Here is a 23,056-nt window from a genome sequence, read left to right as displayed (position 1 = left end):
GGAAGCCGCGGTAGTCGTAACACTGAGGAGACAGGTGGACTTCCGCGCCGACCGGGCCTGCTTGTCGGGCGCGGCCTCAAATTTAGTCCCCGGCTTCAAAGCGGCCTAGTCGCGAAAATCCCGCCCCTGGGCCTGCCTGTCAGGGGTAAGGCCGGGATTGCCGACATGATGTCGGATGTGACGGCTGGAGCATCCTGCATGTCTTCCTCCCCCCTCACTGGCCACTGTGGGGACCCCAGACGGTACCCATTGCGGGTACGGAGGCTGGAGTCACAGGCCGTTTCCTTCACCATCCCTTATGCGGCTGGGAGAAGTGGGACCTGAGCGGTCATCCATTGAATGGGACCGTGCTCCATCCGCAGCCCCTGGTGCTACCTGCCGGACCGGAGCCTCTTCAACCCCAGGGACCGGGCCCTGCTACTTAAAGGTACTCTGTGTCCCCATTGGGGACTGTACAGGGAGCGCACCTTCTTCCCGGAAGCTGCGGTAGTTGTAAAACTGAGGAGGCAGGTGGACTTCCGCGCCGACCGGGCCTGCTGGTCGGGCGCGGCCTCAAATTTAGTCCCTGGCTTCACCGCGGCCTAGTCGCGAAAATCCCGCCCCCGGGCCTGCTGTCAGGGGTAAGGGCGGGATTACCGACATGACGTCGGATGTGAGGGCTAGAACATCCTGCATGTCTTCCTCCCCCCTCACTGACCACTGTGGGGAACTCAGACTCCCGCTCTTTGCTGGTGCCGCCCTCGGCCCCACTCCTCCCCTGAGAGCTCCGGCGGCCATTTTCTGGCATTCTGCCAGTGGGTGCTTCTCAGGGGAGCTCAGGGTGAACGCAGCACTCAGTGCTGGTCCCCCTAGGGTGCCGGATACATATGTATATATTATATATATTTCTGTTCGGACAGACTGTATACCCTTTGTTCAGGGGTGCAAGCACATTTACCTTCAGTGGTCTCTCTCCTAGGAGACAACAGGCACAGGTTTTTCTCGCGGTCTGTACCTCTTGTGGGGTTATGTTACCTGCGGGATCCACCTACCCTCACTGTGAGCAATGCTGGACTCCTGCCTCGCTTGCTCAGCCGGAGCCTCGGGCACTGGTGGGCCCCTCGGCTCATGTAGACCCCCCTGCAGGGACAGAGTCACCGGTGTTGGCCCTCAGTCATTTTCATATGATCAAATGGTCTTCTAAGCTCCTTGAGGCATTGCAGTCCAGACCGGACCTTTCACAGGCCCTGGCCCGGTTAGCTTGTTTCATTCAGGCCCCGCTTGGTTAGCGCCGCAGCGCGCTCCCAGGTTGAGCCCTAGGTCTCAGGCGGAGGACTCCTGCCCGGACCGCAGTCCAAGGCCGGCTAAGCGGTCTCGCTGGGACTCTTCCCCGACTTCCTCACGCTGCTAGGATCCCAGCTTGAGGACTCTTAGGAAGACGAGGCGGACGGGGGAGCTCAGGGCTCTGGCCCTGACTTCACCCTTAACCTTGATACTCCTGAGGGGGACGCCTTAGTAAATGATCTTATTTCGATCCATCATCCAGGTGCTGGTTCGCTCTCCTCCGCCTCCTCCTGTAGAGGAGTCGGCTTCTCAGCAGGAGAAACACCAGTTTTGGTTCCCCAAACGTACAATACGTTTTTTGATCACTCTAACTTCAGGGATGGGTTAAACGTCACACTGACACGCGTTACCCCTTTCCATCTGACGTCGGTAAGAGTTGGGCTCATTCTCCCAAAATGGATCCTCCAGTCTCCAAATTGGCTGCTAGGTCCGTGGTGTCTGCAAATGGCTCATCCCTGAAGGATGCCACTGACAGACAGATAGAGCTCTTGGCGAAGTCCATCTATGAGGCCACGGGCACGTCTTTCGCCCCGGCCTTCACAGCCGTGTGGGCTCTCCAAGCAATCTAGGCTTGTCTGAAGGAGTTTAATGCTGTCACATGGAATTTTGCTCCGCATGTTCCGTCTTTGACTCTCGGGCATCAGCCTTTTCGTCCTGCGACATGAACGCCGTCCGGGACTCCACTAGCCGCACGGCTGTAGCATATGCTAACTCCGTGGCAGTTCGCAGGGCCATGTGGCTGCGCGAATGGGAACCAGACTCGGCTTCAAAAAGGTTCTTAACTGGTTTACCTTTTTTCTGGCGACCGTTTATTTGGCGAACGATGGGATGTTATTATTAAGGAATCCAAGGGAAAGGTCTCCTCCTTACCCCAGTCCAAACCTAAGAGACCTCAGCAAAGAAAAATCCCATCGAGGTTTCGGTCCTTTCGTCCCTCCGCCAAGCCACATTCTTCTTCGTCCAACAGGCCGGAGAAAGGCCAGAGGAACTCATATGCGTGGCGGCCCACGTCACGACCCCAATAGGCCGCAGGGGGCACTGCCTCCAAATCGGCCTCCTCATGGCTCTCGGTCTACCCTAGCCGCATCCCCGGTCGGTGGCAGGCTCTCCCGCTTTGGCGGCGCCTGGTGGCCACAAGTTCAAGACCGATGGGTGAGAAACATTCTGTCTCATGGTTACAGGATAGAGTTCAGTTCTCGTCCTGCGGCTCGTTTCTTCAGAACCTCTGGGCCCCTGCTCAGGTGGCGTGTCAACACGTTGCTCTGGGACTCTCCATGGACAAACAGCTTTCCCTGCAGGCGGGGGTGCAATCACTTCTTCGGAGTCAGTCACACCCCTTAAGGCACCTCATGCACTTCCTGGGGAAGATGGTTGCAGCTATGGAGGCAGTGCCGTTCACGAACCAAGGCGGCACTCGCAGTCGTCAAGCCTTCCAGGAAGTCCGGCGGATTCTGCAGTGGGTGGAAACCACAGGCTCCACCATCTCCGCAGTTCACATCCCGGGCGTAGAAAACTGGGAAGCAGTCGTTTTTCAGTCATCCGACATGGACGCGTGGGAATGGTCTCTGCACCCAGAAGTGCTTCAAGAGATCCATCGCCCCTGAGGAACGCAGGACGTCGATCTCTCAAGGTCCCGGCCTTCATGGCACGGTCTCAGGATCACAGACCTCTGGCAGCGGACGCTTTTGTCCAGGATTGGTCGCAGTTTCGACTGCCTTATGTGTTTCCCCCTCTGGCGATGCTGCCCAGGGTACTACGCAGGATCAGGTCCGACTGCCGTCGCGCCATTCTCGTCGCCCAGACTGGCCGAGACGGTCGTGGTATCCGGATCTGGGGCATCTTACGGTGGGTCAACCGTGGGCACTTCCAGACCGCCCAGACTTGCTGTCACAAGGCCCGTTTTTTCCATCTGAAATTCTGTGGCCCTCAACTTGACTAGGGGCCATTGGCCCCTGACTCCTAGAGTCTTCAGGGTTATTTCAGGATGTCATTGCCACCACGAGACAAGCCAGGAAGCCAACGTCCGCCAAGATCTATTACAGGTCTTGGCAAGTCTTTCTATCCTGGTACGCTGATAACGGCTTTCCTCCATGGCCGTTTACCTTACCCACATTCCTTTCATTCCTACAATTTGGAATGGACAAGGGTTTGTCCCTCGACTCTCTCTCTAGGGCCAAGTATCCACGCTCTCCGTGTTTTTTTCTTTCAAAAGCGTCTAGCCAGGCTTCCGCAGGTCCGCACGTTCCTGCAGGGGGTCTGCCACATGGTTCCACCTTACAAACGTCCGTTGGAACCCTGGTATCTTAGCAGAGTCCTGACGGCTCTTCAAAAGCCGCCTTTTGAGCTGCTGCGGGATGTCTCTCTCTCCCGTCTTTCACAGAAAGTGGCCTTCCTGGGGACAGTCACATCTCTTCAGAGAGTGTCTGACCTTGCAGCACGGTCATGCAAGGCTCCTTTCCTGGTTTTTCCACCAGGATAAGGTGGTTCTTCGTTCTGTCCCGGAATTTCTCTCTAAGGTGGTATCTCCTTTTCATCTAAATCAGGATATCTCCTTGCCTTCCTGTTGCCCTAATCCAATTCACCAGTTTGAAAAGGTTTTGCACTCTTTGGGCCTAGTGAGAGCACTCCGGTTCTACGTGTCTCGCACGGCACCCCCTGCGCCGTTCAGATGCGCTTTTTGTCCTTGTCGCTGGCCAGCGTATGGACTCTCAGGCCTCCAAGTCGACCTTGGCTCGGTGGATCAAGGAACCGATTCTCGAGGCCTACCGTTCTTCGGGCCTTCCGCTCCCTTCAGGCCTGAAAGGCCATTCTACCAGAGCTGTAGGTGCGTCCTGGGCATTGCGGCACCGGGCAACGGTTCAGCAGGTGTGTCAGGCAGCTACGTGGTCTAGTCTGCACACTTTCACGAAGCACTATCAAGTGCATACCTATGCTTCGGCAGACGCCAGTCTCGGTAGGCGAGTCCTCCAGGCGGCGGTTGCCCACCGGTAAGAGGGGGCCTTTTTCGGCTCTTTCTATTGAGGTATTCTTTTACCCACCCAGGGACTGCTCTTGGACGTCCCAATTGTCTGGGTCTCCCAATGGAGCGACAAAGAAGAAGGGAATTTTGTTTACTTACCGTAAATTCCTTTTCTTCTAGCTCCTATTGGGAGACCCAGCACCCACCCCTGTGCCCTTTGGGCTGGTTATTTTTTTGGGTTATGGTCTTCAGTTCTCCGAACATCCTTCGGATTGAATTTACCCTAGACCAATTTATAAGTTTCCTCCTTCCTGCTTTTGCACCAAAACTGAGGAGCCCGTGATCCACGGGAGGGTGTATAGGCAGAGGGAAGGGGTTACACTTTTTCAAGTGTGATACTTTGTGTGGCCTCCGGAGGCAGAAGCTATACACCCAATTGTCTGGGTCTCCCAATAGGAGCTAGAAGAAAAGGAATTTACGGTAAGTAAACAAAATTCCCTTCTTTTTAGGTCCTGCAAAGAAAAAAGGGGCTCAAACGGTGGAGAGAGAAGTCAGACAAAGTGAGCAAAAAGGTATTCCAGCCGTTTCGCCTGTATGCAAACCTCTTCTCCAAGGACTAAAGGGGTAATTCTAAAACACTCAGAATCATACAATTACAACCTTTTTTTTCACCCTTATTTTAAACTATTTTTTGGCTGTATTTCAGATCTTCTCTTAAAAAGGCTACATTTCCCAAGAATCTTCAGTTTAGTGTTCAAAATACTGATATCCCATCACCACCTTCTGACTCTGCGGTGTCTTTGCCTCCTTCACTTCTGCATCTTGTGGGAATGGCAGCAGAGACCTCCGAGGAGAAATATCGTCTCCTAGACCAGAGGGACAAGATATTTAGACAAGGTATTGAAAGGATCTGTGAAAGTTTTGCAATTATTTGAGTAACTAAAGAAGTTTTTTTTTGTAACCATAAAAGAAATGCACATTTTCTAATCACGTTTCTCCTATTTTTGTAGCTCGAGTTAAACGAACTGGGTTAGATCAAGCCAAAGTTTTTGTGGGAACCTGTCCTGACATGTGCCCTGAAAAGGAGAGATACATGCGGGATACTCGCAATCAACTTAGCATCTATGAGTTCCTTCCAGGAACAGACAAGGTAATTATTAAATTAACTTTTACTTCAGTAGCACCAACATATTCTACAGCACTTTTACAACTGTATCCTTCCTCTTCCTTCCTCCAAATGTTTTGAGCATGTCATGTTTATCACCCAAAAAAGGTCAGTTATTGGTATAATTTTTAATGTTCTGTTTACTATTAATGGTCTACATTATGGATGGAAAATAACTTGCATAATTCCTTCCTTTCAAAGTTGGACCATGCGGCTGCCATAAAAGAATACAGTCGATCTTCTGCAGATCAAGAGGAGCCCCTAGCACATGAATTGCGCCCGTTACCAGTGCTGTGTATGACTATGGATTATATGGTGACCAATATCATGGATCAGGGAGAGGATAATTACCGAGATTGGTATGATTTTGTTTGGAACCGAACACGTGGAATACGGAAGGTGAGAAGCTTTACTGAAAGCTATGTATTTATCAAATAGTTTTTCTTGGCTAATCCGGATGACTTTTTAACCAGACTAATGTCAAATTGTTAACTAAGTTTAATTTTAGAGATATTACTGTAGTTTAGGAATAAAAAAATAAATCAGAATAATGTGATCCCTTTGCTGCTAGAATTGTTATTTTTTTGTGATAACTGGATTAGAGAAAACAAAGAGAAAAAGAAATGGTGTTAATAGATCCCTTAAGCTGGGTTCATACACAACGACAACAACGTCGCTGTTACGTCACCATTTCCTGTGACGTAACAGCGACCTTACATGATCGCTAGTTAGCTGTCAAACATGTAATTTTCAGCAGAGACGGAGCAGCGATCATAGCGACCTCGACGGTCGTTGGAACGTGTCACACGCGTCGCTGTGCGACGACTCAGACCTTGATAGAGGCGGGGTGTTTACTCCTAGACATGTTTTGCGTTGCCTCTTTTCACGCCCCTCTGTTCCGATTGGTGATCGCTACAGCGCTTTTGCGTTGCCTTTTTCACGCCCCTCTGTTCCGATTGGTGATCACTACAGCGGCGCCTGATTGGGTGACCATGCCAAACAAAGGAAGACACAAAGAACGACACACTAGCAACACCAGACAGAGACTCTACTACGTGGAACAAAGAATGGAACTTAAAAAATGAAATCACTGTAACGCCTTCGGCAAGTTACCCAATCGGAACGCTGTTATGACCACCAATCGGAGTCGTGGGGGCGTTGTAAAATACACCGCAAAAACACGCCCGTGTCCTGCCTTCAGTCCTACGTCACTGCCTTCAAAGTCGTCGCGACCGTCGCTGCTGCTGTGTTAAACACAAGGATGCATTTGGCGCAGCGGGATAGAATCGATCAAAAAATGACCTGAAATATTCAAGAGCGAGCAGCGATCTCGCAGCAGGGGTCTGATCGTTGTAATGTGTCACACACAGCGACGTCGCTGTTGAAGTTGTTGCTACGTCACAGAAAATGGCGACTTAGCAGCGATGTCGTTGTCGTCGTCGCTGTGTGTGACACCACCATTATTCAAGCAAGGCTTCAGTTTGTTAAAGGGTTTGTCACGGTTTTAGATGAAAGCCTGCAGTCACTTTTAGTGACTAAACTTCTGAGTCCTTACAGTGCATGCACGCTCCGGATTCTCCGGTGATGAGAGCAAGTATTTATATGACCACTAGTATTCAGTTTGCATACATGCATTCACGTGCCGACTAGACTTACTCGACCTCACTCAATTCACTTGTATTGAGCAAGGCCGCTCATGTCTAGTATGAGTGTGGCCGTAAGTATGTAAATCTTATATTTGTGGTCATGTGACCACCCACTTTTGCTATTGGCATCGGGGAATCCTGACCGATTTACGGTTCATGCTCTGTTAAGATTCAGAACTCCAGAGTGACTGCAGACTTTCATCTCAAATCTGGACAATCCCTTTAAGAAGTGGGTAGTCAGTGAAGTGCCAGAAGCAGATGAATTAATTAATGACCTTAAGAAAGTAAAAATATAGAGAAGTATATAAATACAGAGAAATTGTACAAGGAATGACAGATTGAGGCAAAAAGGTGAAAAATGTTATTTTCCCCTCCAGTCTTAAAGGGGAGGATATGGGACGGTAAAGCAGGGCAACGAGGGTTAGCAATGACTCATGTTTTATATTAGGTGTGTAGAATTTTTCTTATTTTTCTTTTCTTTTTAGGATATTACACAGCAGCACTTGTGTGATAAATTTACTGTGTCTTTGATGGAGAAGTGTATGCGGTTTCACATTCACTGTGCATATGAGCTTTGTGAGGAGCCGATGTCCTCATTTGATCCCAAAATAAATAATGAGAATTTGACAAAGTGTTTGCAGAGCCTAAAGGAAATGTACCAGGACCTACAAAATCATGGCGAGACCTGTCCTTGTGAACCTGAGTTTAGGGGCTACAGTGTTTTACTCAACCTCAACAAGGGAGATATTCTCAGGTAAAATCTTGCTTTCTTTTCATGCATTGAGTGACTGGATAGAGGTCCTGGGAGTGTGGACCGTCTGCTCCTGGCACCATCTCGCTGTGGTGGACAATCGCGCTGGAGGGGAAGGGGCAAGGACTGTCTGCCTGCTCACCTCTTCTGTGTTGGAGGTTGGAGTCTTGCCCTGCAAACCAGAAAGGGTACTGTGTGACAGGTTTCACCCTGTTCTCTTAGACTTTAGATGGGATAAGTGGGTAATTACACTGTTTGCCTCACAAGCAGAATCTGAAAGAAAAATTGGAAAGATTGAAGGTAGAGACGGGTCGGAACCCAGACGCCATGTCCACCTCCTACTTTCAGGAAGCCAAACCTGACCACCTTGGCTCCGGTTGGTGGGTAACTATGCTGAAAAGGAGTCAACTTTTTTTTCCGAGTGTCAGCAGCATACACACGTGGTCTCCTGTGTTTCCCAAAGCGATAGAAAAAGTACATACAAGTCACAATAATGCCCATAGAAGTGTCAATGGTGCCTGTACTATATATGTACACACTACAGTTCAAAGGTTTGGGGTCACCAAGACAATTTTGTCTTTTCTCATGAAAAATCATACTTTTATTTATCAAATGAGTTGCATAATGAATACAAAATATAGTCCAGACATTGACGAGGTTAGAAATAATGATTTTTACTTGAAATAATAATTTTCTCCTTCAAACTTTGCTTTCGTCACAGAATGCTCCTTTGCAGCAATTCCAGCTTTGCAGACCTTTGGCATTCTAGCTGTTAATTTGCGGAGGTAATCTGGAAATATTTCACCCCATGCTTCCAGAAGCCGCTTCCACAAGTTGGATTGGCTTGATGGGCACTTTTTGCACACCATACCTTCAAGCTGCACCCACAACAGCTCAATAGGGTTGAGATCTGGGCTGGCCACTCCATTACAGATAGAATACCAGCTGCCTGCTTCTTCCCTAAATAGTTCATGCATAATTTGTAGGTGTGCTTTGGGTCATTGTCCTGATGTCTCAAATAGGACGCTATAGGAGGCTGGCCCTGAAGTCACTTCTCTGCAGCTTCTATCACCCCTCCTGGAAAAGGACGTCATTTAGAGGCAGCGCTGAGGTCTCTTACTACAGCTACTATCATTGCCGCTTCCTGATGATGGTCTGTTTTAGGAGGGGTGATGGAAAACGTGACCTTAGTTTTTAACTGCTGCTTCCCGCATTTTCAGTGGCCAACACCACACTTCTGCCCCCGCCATCTTTGCTCGCCACCTCCTCAGGCCCTGTATGACATGGAGGTTTTTACATACATCACCAACCATCATGGCGGCGGGATCTGTTCAGACTACAGATTCTGACACTCCGCCTGATAACTTCTCTGATGTCTTTGATGAGTGCAGGGTGACTCTGGCTTCGACCAACAGATTGGTAGTTCATAGGCAGGCTAGCAAGAGTTAATCTCAGCTGGTCTGTTTGTTTGGCTCCCACACAACATGTGATCAAAGGAAACTATCACATCTGCTCCCCTCCTATATATGCTGGCTAGATCTTACCATTTATGCCCACTGTAGTTTCTCTAAGCTGGTCTGGGGAGGTTTTGTGATCCAGACTAACTGGTGGCTGTAGTATTTGTTTCTGAGTGCAGTTGTGAAGGTATCCCTTGTCTTCTTTTTGTTGCTACCTTCCTGCCCTTGCTTTTCTCCTGAGTCTCTTATTGTTTGTTTGTTCCTTGAATTTTCAGTATGTCAGAGTTTTTTGGTTTTCCCCTGTCTGCCTTTTGTATGTGTTTTATCTGCCTCTTGCCCCTTCCTTCCCTGGTGGGAGGGGGGAAATCAGATTAGTTCGGGTCAGGAGCATAGCCAGGCACGACACTTGGTCAGCTTCACCATTAGGGGTAATCCTAAAGTTAGGGATAGCCTAGTGTGACTCGTTTTCCTAGAGTCACATCGTGACACCCTGCTTTTGACACTAACTTTTTCCCTGAAATGAGGCATGAAGGGGTGTTGATAGAAGCAGGGTGAGTGACATAAGCAAATCCCTCATGATGACTATTCGTTTTAGGGCAGTAATAAAAGCTGTGGGACGGCACTGCTGTCACTCATCTTTCTTCTATCACTGCCCTATGATGGCGTCTTAGTTTATGGAAAGAAACTGCAGTGTTAGAAGCAGGGATTGTGGTTCCGATGAATGAAGATGAGGGTGACCGGGATAGAAGTGTGGTGGCTACTGAAACTGTTGTCACTTCTGCATCATCAGAATTGGACATCATCAGGGGAAGACTGACAGAAGTGATGGTAACTGATGGCAGCATCACCTCCTCCTTATGATGTCCTATCTTGGGTGGGAGAGAAGCTGTGGGGAAGTTACCGCAGGGCCATCCTTCTGTGGCGTCCTTTTGAGATTCTCCTTAAATGGAACATCACTGGAAGTAAAGAAAAAAAAAAAAAAGACCGGATAAAGAGAACGGAAGAGAATTTTACAATACAGCAAATTATGAAAGTGTTAGGGCTTAAAATGGATGTTTATAAAGGCCATATGATTTTTTATATATATATATATATATATATATATATATATATATATATATATATAAGAATATATATATATAAGAATATATATTATATGGACAAACCCTTCAAAAAAAAAAAAAAAAGCCACATGCGTATTACTATACACAAGACGTGTGCAACTGACTGGAGTGTGGGTTACCACCCAACCTGTAAAGCAGCGGCCGGGCTGGAATTTGAAATAGGAGTTATTTCATCTACCGTCTATTTCAGCATGAGGAAAGCTTTCCTTTGCTGCCTTTATACAGAGAACAATTTTTCACTCACCCATGACAGCACCACGTGAGAGAGGGATCCGCCCAGCGAGGACAGGAAACCATTCTGAATAAAAGGGCGGTACCTCTCCCCTTCGTCAGTTGGTTTCCTGTCCTTGATGGGGGACCCCCATTCTGAAAACCGGCGGCCTAGGCTGAACGTGCGCAGGTATCTATTGAACAAATTTGTAGGGCTGCTACCTGGTCCTAACAGTCTACTTTTTTCCGGCACTATCGGTTGGACCTATCCTCCTCGGCTGCTCTTTCGTTTGGTAGACGGGTGCTTGATACGGTGGTCCCTCCCTAATTAGGTTTTCTCTGGAAATCTCTTATGTGGTGCTGTCAAGGGTGAGGGGAAAACACCACGGTTACTTACCGGTAGCCGTTTTTTCCAGAACCCATGACAGCACCCATATAATCCCTCCCTTTCTCATCCTTGGTGTGCACTTCTGGGGGTGCTTATGTGTGTTTAGTGGTGATGGAGTAAGTTCTAACGATTGTTGGAGGTCCTCTCATTCTCGGTAATCAACTGACGAAGGGGAGAGGTACCGCCCTTTTATTCAGAATGGTTTCCTGTCCTCGCTGGGCGGATCCCTCTCTCACGTGGTGCTGTCATGGGTTCTGGAAAAACCGGCTACCGGTAAGTAACCGAGGTGTTTCACTGCTATTATGAAAATATTGGGCAGGGGGTGTTTTCAGGAGTCTGCAACTGTCTTTGTTATAGAAATATAGGGGGTGTAAGGGTGGGCTGCCAGTACTGTTCTTATTGGGGAGTTGCAGGAGTCTGCCGCTGTTATTGATGGATTTGGGGAATTTCCAAAGGGTTTCAGCGGTCACTATTAGTAGGATTACACACATCTATCAAACACGCACCATGTTTGGATCACAATACCGGCACAACTGCCAGGTCTCTGGACCTGATCTATCAGCCGAATGTACGGGGATTGCGGATTTGCTGTCATCATTCTGGTTGCTGTAAGCCATAGGAATGCAGTAGGTAGAGCATAGCCCTTAGGGCCACTCAGTCTGGTGTGAAGGCTCATTGTGATGTGCAAAACTGAACAATATCATTTACATTAAAATGTACTGGATGGTGGAGCTGTAGATGGGTCTGCAGAAAAGTTGAAGCTCACTGGAACGCACAGAGCGGATCGATAAATGTAATTTTTATTACAGACCTTTCTACTACAACTTCACTGTTTCATTCAAATCATTAATTCTGTGTGAAGCAAAACAGCCACATACTCTTCCTTGGCTAAAAAGGAGGATTATTGTTTTTCAACCCTGCTGTAATATATCTAGTGCGACTTTTTTGAATTAGTGTAAAGATCCCATTAGAGTCCACACAAAGGCTTCTCTCAACATCTTCAATGGTTATACTTGGAAAGTACTTGTAAAAACCACAACCTTTACTATTTTGCTTCTTATTAAAAATCCCATCCATTCCCAAGAACAAAGAGAGATTTTTAATTCTGTTGTGTAAAGCTTGTTGCCTAGATTACCGACCACCGATGCAGCCTGTCAGATGGACGGTTTCCTAGGCAAAGAATATGGTGCTTATAAGCTCTTTCCATAGAGCTTGTAATCAATGGTTTGACATTACCTGGATTGCTGGACCCAGCCGTCTTTGGTTCCCTTGCACTTCACTGGTGTATGGTGTAGAGGTAAAACTGCCTCTGATTGCTGTATTGTGAGTGTTCCATAAATGATTACCTAATTTTATCTAGGATTTGTTTTTTTATTCTTCCTTGTGCTACACATCTTGTTTAGAAATATTTCTCTCTTGCCTTATTGGGGTACACAGGACCATGGGTGTATGCTGCTGTTGCCAGGAGGTTCACACTATGCAAACTATTAAGAAAGAAAGTTGGCTCCTCCTCCACAGTGTACACCCTGTGACTGACCAGAAACCAAGCCAGATTTTGCTTAATCTCCTAGGAGGTGGACATGGGCCTGTTTTGATGCCGTTCCCTTCCGTTTTTTCTCCCGGTTCGGGCGCATTTTTTAGCCCACTAACCTTTATCTGTTCTATTCTCAGATGGGCGACAGGGTGTTCTACACTCCTGCTCTCCCCGTATGGGGGAAGAGGGACACAGGGTGGCTTCACCGCCAGGTCTCTTCTCTTCCTAAGTGGCCGTACGATCTATGCTCTGCGTCACCCTGGTGCTCAGAGCCCCCCGTTTCTATTTCCTGACCAGGCTCCCCCTCAACACACTTCTAGGCAAGCGGCGCCGAGAGTGGTAACGTTCGGCAGTTTCAGAACTTGGGATGCAAGTCTGCCGTCCGCCTACCTGCTGCGTGAAGCAGCTGACCCGAAGTCTTCTTCCCTCCAGGTTCTTACCCAGCCGGCGCGGCTTCCAACAGACCACCTGAACTCAGGTAGGGAGCGTTATCGTCTCTAGGCAGGTCCAGATCAGCGTTGGAGCGGCGGGGGAGAAGGTCTCCCTGCTTCAGCGCCCGCTGCGCTGCAGTGTTGCGCTATCCCTGGCGTATCGCAGGCCAGGCGCTAATTTAGCTCCCGGCTACGGCCTGCTCGGGCATGGGCCATGCCCCCCCCCCTTCCTCTGTCGTTCTCGCGCTGCAGAAAGATCCATCCCGCAATGGTGGGGGCCGCTGCCTCTCTCCCACAACGCTGGGAATACAGGCTGATAATACAGGGCGATAATTCCTCCTCAACAAAGGTGGGGGCCGCTGCCTTTCTCCCACAACACTGGGAATACAGGCTGATAATACAGAGCGTTAATCCTTCCTCCACAAAGGTGGCGGCCGCTGCCTCTCTCCCACAACGCTGGGAATACAGGCCGATAATAGATCCTCCACAATGGTGGGGGCTCCATCCGCTGTTTTCCCGCTTGGCACCCTCAGGCTGCAGATATGCCCACGACAGCAGCGCCATCTTGGGAAATCGGCTATTCTCTCGGTCTCGGGGGACACAGCCAGCAACTTCTGCGCCAGGGCCTGAACGGGGTAAGCTCTCCTTGCTCAGGAGGCTCGGTGCTGCGGGGCTTCAGCTATTTACTGAAAAGTTTAGACTTTCTCTGTACTAGGGGACCCTATAACTTTCATAGAAGTTAAGGGAAGCGAGCAGATTACTACATTGCTTTACTTTATATCTAATCCAAAAGTGCGGAAGACACAGACTCCCCTTATAGTGCGTTACTCAGCTTGCACGTCCTGCAATCAGAAATTCTCCTCAGGCCAGTCATCCCCCCCTGTGTCAGGACCACGATGCCCCAGTCACAGTGTCATCCCAGGATCCCCCCGCCACTGCAGATGAGGACTCTCGCACTCCCGCTGAGTGGGCTGCCTCCCTCTCCTAATCGGTAGCTGACCTAACCAAGTCTCCCAGTCTCTGGTTTCGGTCTTACAGCACCTACCAGCTATAACATCCCTCGGAGAACAAGGACGACCCTGCTCCCCAGGCGCCTTCTGATAACCAGAACAACCCGGCATCTCAGGCTCAGGATAGGGTCCCCACTAGGATCTAGAAGAAATCCTCCAAACGGTTCCACACTACCCAACCTCATCCCAAGATGACTCAGAGTCTGACTCTGCGTCAGGGTTGGCCTACGGTATGTCTCCAGAGTTGGACTCCGACCTGGAATTGGACGCGGAGCAGGCGTCCAATATCCGGCAGATGATCGACGGTTTAATCGTATCTCGGCTGTTAACCAAACTCTGTCGGTGGAGGAAGATCCGCCTACGGCTTCAAAAACGGTTTCTTTGAAAAAACCTCAGCAAGCCTTGAGATATTTTTCTAATAATCCTGACTTTACCGCCATTCTGGTCAAGCAGAGAGCTCACCCAGAAAAAAACGTTTCCTTGCAACGGTGCCTCTCCCTTCTCTATCCGTTCTCACCGGAGCTAGTGAAGGATTGGGCAGAGTTCCCTGTTGACCTTCCTGTGTCTCGACTGGCCAAGCACACTGTACTCTCTATTTCAGACAGTGCCTCTCTCAAAGAACCCACCGACCTCACCGTTGAGGCTCTGGCTCGGTCTATTAAGGCGGCAGGTTCCTCCCTCTGTCCCTCATTTGCCTCAGTGGGGGCTACTAAAGCTCTTGCGGTCTGGAGCAAAAGTTTACAGAGAGGCCTCCATGCAGAAGGTTTGCCTTCCGAGTTGATTGAGCTAATTGACCAAATATCCATGGCCGCCAAATACCTTTATATACGCTACCCTAGACTCGGCAAATTATGCCGCCACGGTGGCCAGCAACTCAGTGGTGATTCGTCGGACTCCCTGGCTAAAAGGGTGGAGTGCATGACGGGATTACCCTTTCATGGTTTCGCCTTTTCGGCAAAACACTCGATAGGATCATGCATGGTGCAACAGGGGGTAAGAGCACCTCTCTTCCACAACAGCGCCCAAAGCGCACACCTCGCAAGAGATTTCCCTGTTTCAGGACGCCTGGCTTTCCTACATAGACGACGCCTGGGTGCGAGAACTGGTATCCACCGGTTACAAAATCGAGTTCACCTTTCTCTGAGACGTTTCCTGCAATCATGCATTCCCAAATTCATGGCCCAAAATCGAGCCTTGTCTCAGGCAATCGCAGCACTTCGCGATGCAGGCGTCATCATACCAGTTCCCACCAAACAACTTTACACAGGCTTTTACCCGAACCTTTTCCTGGTTCCCCAAATAGAACAGCTCAGCCTGTCCTATTTTAAGTCTCAAGAGGAGGGTAAACAGGGCAGTGTGGACTCGACTCTTTCACATGGAGTCACTAAGGTCTGTGATTGTGTCCATGGAACCGGGAGAATTCCTGGCCTCCATTGATATACAAGACACCTACTTGTTCGCTGTCATGACCGTGCTTCGCCCCAGAGGCATTGTAGTCATCCCGTATCTGGATGACCTCCTCATAAACAAACAGTCATTTCCTGCCTTCTCAGAGAGTGTGCAAATCTGCTTGGACACTCTCTCGAGGTTGGGCTGGCTCGTCAACCGCCAAAAGTAGTCTTTAGTCCCATCTCAACGTCTCGTCTTTTTGGACATGGTCCTAGACACTTCTCGAGCTTGGGTGTTTCTACCAGTAGAGAAACGGACCTCTCTGAGGCAGGGCATTCAGTTCCTCCGGCGCAATCGCAGGCTACCTCTGCAGTTCTGGATGAGAACTTTGGGGAAGATGGTGGCGGAGATGGAAGCCATCCCGTTCGCTCAGTTTCACCTTCGTCCTCTTCAGCTGGTTCTCCCTTCAGCGTGGGACAGGAAACTGGCTTCCCTAGACCGACCTGTTATTCTTTCCCAGAGGCTGATTCACCCCCTACTCTGGTGGGACCATCACTCTTCGCTCTCCCAAGGGAGATACTTCCTCCCGATTCACTGGCAAGTAGTCACGACAGAGGCCAGCCTGATAGATTGGGGAGCTATATTCCATCATCACACGGTTCAGGGTCGCTGGTCTCTCCTGGAACGCACCCTACCGATCAACATTTTACAGTCAAGGACCATCCTTCTGGCCCTTCAGGGTTCCTCTCGGGTCTCCCTGTTCGGATTCAATCCGACAATGCCACTGCTGTAGCATACATAAGTTATCAAGGAGGGACCCGCAGCTTAGCAGCGATGAAGAATTCAAAAGATCCTTCGTTGGGCAGAGACTCATGCCTCTGCCATCTCCACGGTTCACATCCCAGGAGTAGAGAACTGGGCCGCGGACTTCCTAAGCTGACAAGGTCTAGCAGCGGAAGAGTGGTCCCTCCACGACGAGGTGTTCCAACAGATCTGTCACAGGTGGGGTCCTTCAGACGTGGACCTCATGGCATCTCGCCAAAACACCAAGGTCCTCCCCTTCCTAGCCCGATCTCGCAACCCACACGCAATGCACTCCGACGCCCTGGTCCTGCCGTGGTCGCAGTTTCGTCTCCCTTACATATTCCCTCCGCTTCCCCTCATTCCGAGGGTGATCAAGAAGGTCAAGGCGGAGGGAGTCTCTGTGATATTGGTGGCACCAGATTGGCCCAGGAGGGCCTTGTACTCGGAGCTCGTCCAATTACCAGGCGACACTCTGACGGCTTCCTGACTGCCCAGATCTTCTGTCACAGGAGCCGATTTGCCACCAGAACTCCGCAAGGCTGCGTTAGACGACGTGGCTCTTGAATCCTGGATTCTAGCCAGAGCTGGTCTACTCCCCCAAGGTCTTTTCCACTATGATAAATCTCAGAAAGCTCTCCTCGGCTCGCATTTATCATAGAACCTGAAGATCTTTTCTTTCATGGTGTGAACAAAGTGGAAAGTCGCCGCTTACAACTTAAAGGGGGTGTAGCCCATCTAGTTCCTCCCGATCATCAGCCTCTGCATCCGTGGGACCTTAATTTGGTTTTAGGGATCCTCCAGCAATCGCCTTTTGAACCTCTGCTCGAAATCTCTCTCCTATTACTCTCCTGGAAAGTTGTGTTTCTAATGGCTATCACGTCTGTCAGGCGAGTTTCGGAATTGGGAGCCCTGTCACATCAGGCTCCCTACCTGGTTTCCCACCAGGACAAGCTAGTACTCCAGCCTTCACTGTTTTCCTCTCAAAGGTAGTTTCTCCCTTTCACCTTAATGAAGAAATCGCCCTGCCCTCATTCTGTCCGGCTCTGGTCCATTCATTTGAAAAGGCTCTGCATAACTTGGATCTTGTCAGGGCTCTGAGGATTTGTTTCTCGGACTGCGCTGTTTTGCAAATCAGACACTCTTTGTCCTCAGTGGAGGGGCAGAGGAAAGGTGCCTCAGCCTCAAAATCCACAATTGGCCTTTGGATTAGATCAGCTATCCAAGAGGCCTACAGGGTCAGGGGCGCCAACCTCCCGGGAAGGGTGAAGGCTCATTCCACCCGAGTGGTGGGAGCTTCCTTGGCTTTTCGCCATCAAGCCTCGGCTGTTCAACTTTCCAAAGCCGCTACCTGGTCCAGCGTCCACACGTTTACCAGGTTCTACAGGGTGCATACGCAGGCCTCTGCGGATGCTGCCCTGGGGAAGACAGGTTCTGCAAGCGGCGGTGACTCACCTCTGACTTGGAAGGAATCGTCTCAGTTCTTTACTACCTTTTATAGTTAACGGTCAGTCTGTTGTTCTGACTTTACCAGTTGTTAAGGGTTTTTTCCCTCCCAGGGACTGCTTTGTGAAGTCCCATGGTCCTGTGTCTCTCAATAAGTCAAGAGAGAAAGGAAGGAAGATTTTTGTGTACTCACCGTAAAATCTTTTTCTCTGAGCCTTCATTGGGGAACACAGCACTTGCCTTGTTTTGGAATGGTAATTTCTTATTTCTTGAATAACTATAGCTACAGCTTCTCCTACTGCTTATGCACTAAACTGGCTTGGTTCCTGGTCAGTCACAGGGTGTACACTGCGGAGGAGGAGCTAACTTTTTTTTCTTATTAGTTTGCATGGTGTCTAGTGTCAACCTCCTGGCAACAGCAGCATACACCCATGGTCCTGTGTCCCCCAATGAAGGTTCAGAGAAAAATATTTTACGGTGAGTACACAAAAATCTTCTTTTTGAAATTGCCTAAATTGAATACATTTTTTCTTTTTTCTTCAGAGAAGTGCAACAGTTTCCAGAGTCTGTTCGCAACGCAGAAGAAGTGAAGTATGCCGTCCAAGTGTTCGCAGCGCTAAATAGCACTAACTTTGTCCGATTCTTCAAGCTTGTCCGTTCTGCATCTTACCTTAACAGCTGCATATTACATTGTTATTTCCCCCAGGTAATAGATTACTCTGGTCAAAGCTTAAACTTTTTAATTTGTTTCTGGGTGCAATTTAATGCTTTATCTGTGTCTCTCCCAGATACGAAGAGATGCATTGCGTGCCTTGAATGTAGCGTACACAGCCAGTTATCAGAGACCCACACTATTTCCTCTAGAAAACATGGTTCGTCTCCTCTCTTTCCATGATACTGAGGAAGCTATAGATTTTCTTGCATCCTATGGCTTAAGTGTTAGTGAAGGGTAAGTGTGTCTTAAGATTGGAAATCTCTGGAATATACAGTCTTAATTGTCTTTGATAATTAATGTTTGTTTTCTTTTTTTCTTGAAAGTTTTGTAGAGCTGAATCGTGCTGCATTTGTTGAGCCTTTGGTTCCTTTGCAGCCAAAGAGGAGCTCCTATATCAGTTCTAAGCGACAAATGTCTATAGGGGAAATTGTGAATGGAGCTCCACTCCCACAGTTTTTTTTGCATATGCCGGTTTGCAGCTTTGATGCCCAGAATAAATATACTGGAAGTATCAGCAGTTATGAACCTGCAATACCAACAGGTAAGTAAAAAGGATGCCACCGGGAAAGTGTTTTCTTTTTTTTTCTTCTTATAACCAAGTTAAAAACCTAAAATAAAAACTAATTACTGAAATATTTAAATTACTATTTTCTCAAAACCACAAATATGCAAACTTATCGATATAACCGAGAACCACAGTAGATTTTATTTTTTCTGTAGTTGCTAATTAGATTAGAAAAATAGGAACTATATAGTTAAGTACAGATCATGATTGTCATACTATCAAATATTATAGGTGAGGAGGAGCACAGTACCCAAAATAGGTGCAGCAACAATGACACGGTAAACAAAGGTCTATCTGCCAATGTCCATAATATATGAATTAGCGGAGAATGATCAGTGCGCATATGATTGTAAAAGAACTACAATAACAATTAGTGTGTTAGGAAAACAACATGCACAGAGAATAAGACATGGAATGACAGCTCTGCTTAATAGGTATAGGATTTTTGTCAAAAAAATACTGCATAGATTATACATGATTAGTATTTTATGATGTGTTGTAAGGATCCATATGTACAGCCTCCTATAAATACCTTGTGACATGCAGATAGGCACAGATGAACCCAATGTGCGGTTCACCGCTATACTAGTTTCATCAGGAGATAAGTGTATAGAGTAAGTGTTATATATATATATCTCCTGTAAAATAATTACTAAGGTGCATGTGAGCATTACACCTGGTACACAATGCAGGTTCTATAGAGTATAGAGCAACTAGAGATGTATTAGAAAAAGATGGCCGAAAGGGGCATGTTAGCATAAAATGCGGTGTGTCAGTCGCGATAGGTCAGGTGGTGTGTGGGCACAACATCGTTATGATGACACGACATGATGGAAGACCCGCATCCCGGCATCATCAGGGACCTGGGCAACGAAGGAACATGTGTGTGTCTCCACTCATATGACCACACGGTCACATGTATCCAGCCAAGACGAGCTTAGGGGCACTTTTCAATTACGGCACTACTGCGCATGCCCAATATGTGCCACCACCTGTTCAAAATATATACAGCATATCCAAATGACTGTATGGAAACCGTAAAAATCACAATAGTAAATAGAATGTATAGATATAATGAAGACACAAGGAAATATATAAATACATCACTCGATAGAATTTTAAAGACATTATGATATAGTAAATCAGTGGGTTCTTTTCCCTCATCTTCTTTTCTTGTATCAGATGTCAATGCCTTAAGGGGTCTTTACACACAGCGACATCGCTAGCGATGTCACTCGTGAAAGCACCCGCCCCCGTCGTTTGTGCGTCACTGGCAAATCGCTTCCCGTGGCATACAAAATCGCTAGTACCCGTCACACATACTTACCTTCCTAGCGACGTTGCTGTGGCCGGCGAACAGCCCCTTTTCTAAGGGGGCGGTTCGTGCGGCGTCACAGCGACGTCTCACGGCAGGCGTCCAATCGAAGCGGAAGGGCGGAGAGCAGCCGCATGAAAGTCACGCCCACCTCATTGCCGGAGGACGCAGGTACGGTGGTGTTCGTCGTTCCTGGGGTGTCACACGTAGCGATGTGTGCTGCCTCAGGAACGACGAACAACCTGCGTCCAGCACCAGCAACGATATTTGGGAAATGGACGATGTGTCAACAATCAACGATTTGGTAAGTATTTTGCATCGTTAGCGGTCACTCGTATGTGTCACACACAACAACGTCGCTAACGAGTCTGGATGCGCGTCACGAATTCCGTGACCCCAACGACCTCTCGTTAGTAATGTCGTTGCGTGTAACGGGGCCTTTAGATGTAATATGGATATAATATTCAGCCATACTGATCAGGTATATCAGCAAATGAAGATTTTAAAGTGCTGCTTCATGCAAATCATAGGAGCTAGAATTAGATGGAACAAAAATTAGACTACTATGTTGCAAATATAAACATATTGTGGTGCACACAGGATTAAATTATATAAATGAAAAAGTAGATTAAAAAGGATTACAAATTTTTTCATATTTATAAATGGGGCTTGAAGCTCGCCGTCTCATTTAAGCCAGTAGGTGAGACTCTACATCGTGTCTCTTTCATGGGAACTGCTTTTTTCAAATTACCACTTCTAATGCAAACTCTAACTTTAGCTCTTGGCAATACTCAGAGAATGACTAGGAGACTTTCCTCTTCTCTTGGTGAACCCTCATGATCTTTGCTCCCATCAATCCACCTTTGTGAATTAATCTGGATGTTAAGGCCCCGTCACACTAAGCAACATCGCTAGCAACATCGCTGGTAACGAACAACTTTTGTGATGTTGCTAGCGATGTCGCTGTGTGTGACATCCAGCAACAACCTGGCCCCTGCTGTGAGGTCGTTGGTTGTTGCTGAATGTCCTGGGCCATTTTTTAGTTGTTGCTGTCCCGCTGTGAAGCACAGATCGCTGTGTGTGACAGCGAGACAGCAACAACTAAATGTGCAGGAGCAGGAGCCGGCTTCTGCGGAGGCTGGTAACCACAGTAAACATCGGGTAACCAAGAAGCCCTGTCCTTGGTTACCCGATATTTACCTTCGATACCAGCCTCCACCGCTCTCACTGTCAGTGCCGGCTCCTGCTCTGTGCACATTTAGCTGCAGCACACATCGGGTAATTAACCCCATGTGTGCTGTAACTAGGAGAGCAGGGAGCCAGCACTAAGCATTGTGTGCTGCTCCCTGCTCTGTGCACATTTAGATGCAGCACACATCGGGTAATTAACCCCATGTGTGCTGTAACTAGGAGAGCAGGGAGCCAGCACTAAGCATTGTGTGCTGCTCCCTGCTCTGTGCACATTTAGATGCAGCACACATCGGGTAATTAACCCCATGTGTGCTGTAACTAGGAGAGCAGGGAGCCAGCGCTAAGCATTGTGCGCTGCTCCCTGCTCTGTGCACCTGTAGCTGCAGCACACATCGGGTAATTAACCCGATGTGTGCTGTAACTAGGAGAGCAGGGAGCCAGCGCTCAGTGTGCGCTGCTCCCTGCTCTCTGCACGTGTAGCTCCGTGCGGTGGTAACCAAGGTAAATATCGGGTTGGTTACCCGATATTTACCTTAGTTACCAAGCGCAGCATCTTCCACGCGGCGCTGGGGGCTGGTCACTGGTGAGCTCACCAGCAACTCGTGTAGCCACGCTCCAGCGATCCCTGCCAGGTCAGGTTGCTGGTGGGATCGCTGGAGCGTCGCAGTGTGACATCTCACCAGCAACCTCCTAGCAACTTACCAGCGATCCCTATCGTTGTTGGGATCGCTGGTAAGTTGCTTAGTGTGACGGTACCTTTAGACTTGTCCTATTTTCCAGAGATCTCCATTGTTGATTTACCCAGCTTTGCTTCAAGGCTAGTCTTTTTATCATTGATAGGGGCTAACCTCCAAAAATAGTCTCTCCGTTTGTGGAGCATTGTTCTCCCATCACACCTCTCGGTCTCCCGGAACTGGGAGCTCCCTTTATTATATTTTTTTTTAGCTCTCACACTTGTTCATTCTATTGCTTAAAGGGAACCTGTCATCAGAAATTTAGCTTGAAACCTAAAAGTTTCCCCCTCTGCAGCTCCTGGGCTGCATTCTTGCAATGTTCCTGTTGTTTATGTGCCCCCTTTCTGACCAAAATAAAGACTTTATAAAGTGGTACCTTTTTGTATTCAAATCTTGATAATGGTACACGGGGGCGGGCTCTCTGGTGGCCGTTAGTCTGCCTCCTGTCGGTTTAGGCCGTCCCCATCGCTCCATTCCATACTTCAGGGTGCCCGCCCTTTCCCCTCTGCCTCCAGCGTTCTGCGCAGAACTTTCCAACGTCGGGTCATCTGGCCAGCGCTTGCGCAGAACGCTGGAGGCAGAGGGGAGAGCGTGGCCACGAGATAATGGGTGGGCACTTGCAATGCAATCACAGCGCCGCCCATAACCTCGTGCCTGCGCACACGTCACCAGCGGTCCTCGCATGCGCGGCACCTCGGGCGCAGTGGGCGGCGTCCTGAAGTATGGAATGGAGCGATGAGGACGGCCTAAAGCGACTTTGAGGCAGACTAATGGCCACCAGAGAGCCCTCCCCCGTGTACCATTATCACGATTTGAATACAAAAAGGTACCACTTTATAAAGTCTTTATTTTGGTCAGAAAGGGGGCACATAAACAACAGGAACCTTGCTAGAATGCAGCCC

The 23,056-nt window shown here is 48.6% G+C and overlaps 1 pseudogene; it reads left to right on the top strand.

Moving 5' to 3' along the window:
* The window catches only part of LOC142260560 (germinal-center associated nuclear protein-like), an 87,937-nt pseudogene that overhangs the window by 9,094 nt on the left and 55,787 nt on the right, over positions 1-23,056 (top strand).

Source organism: Anomaloglossus baeobatrachus, unplaced genomic scaffold (genome assembly GCF_048569485.1).
Source record: "Anomaloglossus baeobatrachus isolate aAnoBae1 unplaced genomic scaffold, aAnoBae1.hap1 Scaffold_133, whole genome shotgun sequence".
In the NCBI taxonomy this organism is placed as follows: Eukaryota; Metazoa; Chordata; class Amphibia; order Anura; family Aromobatidae; genus Anomaloglossus; species Anomaloglossus baeobatrachus.
The sequence above is the reverse complement of the archived record's forward strand: the minus strand, read 5'-3'. Positions and strand labels throughout refer to the sequence as shown.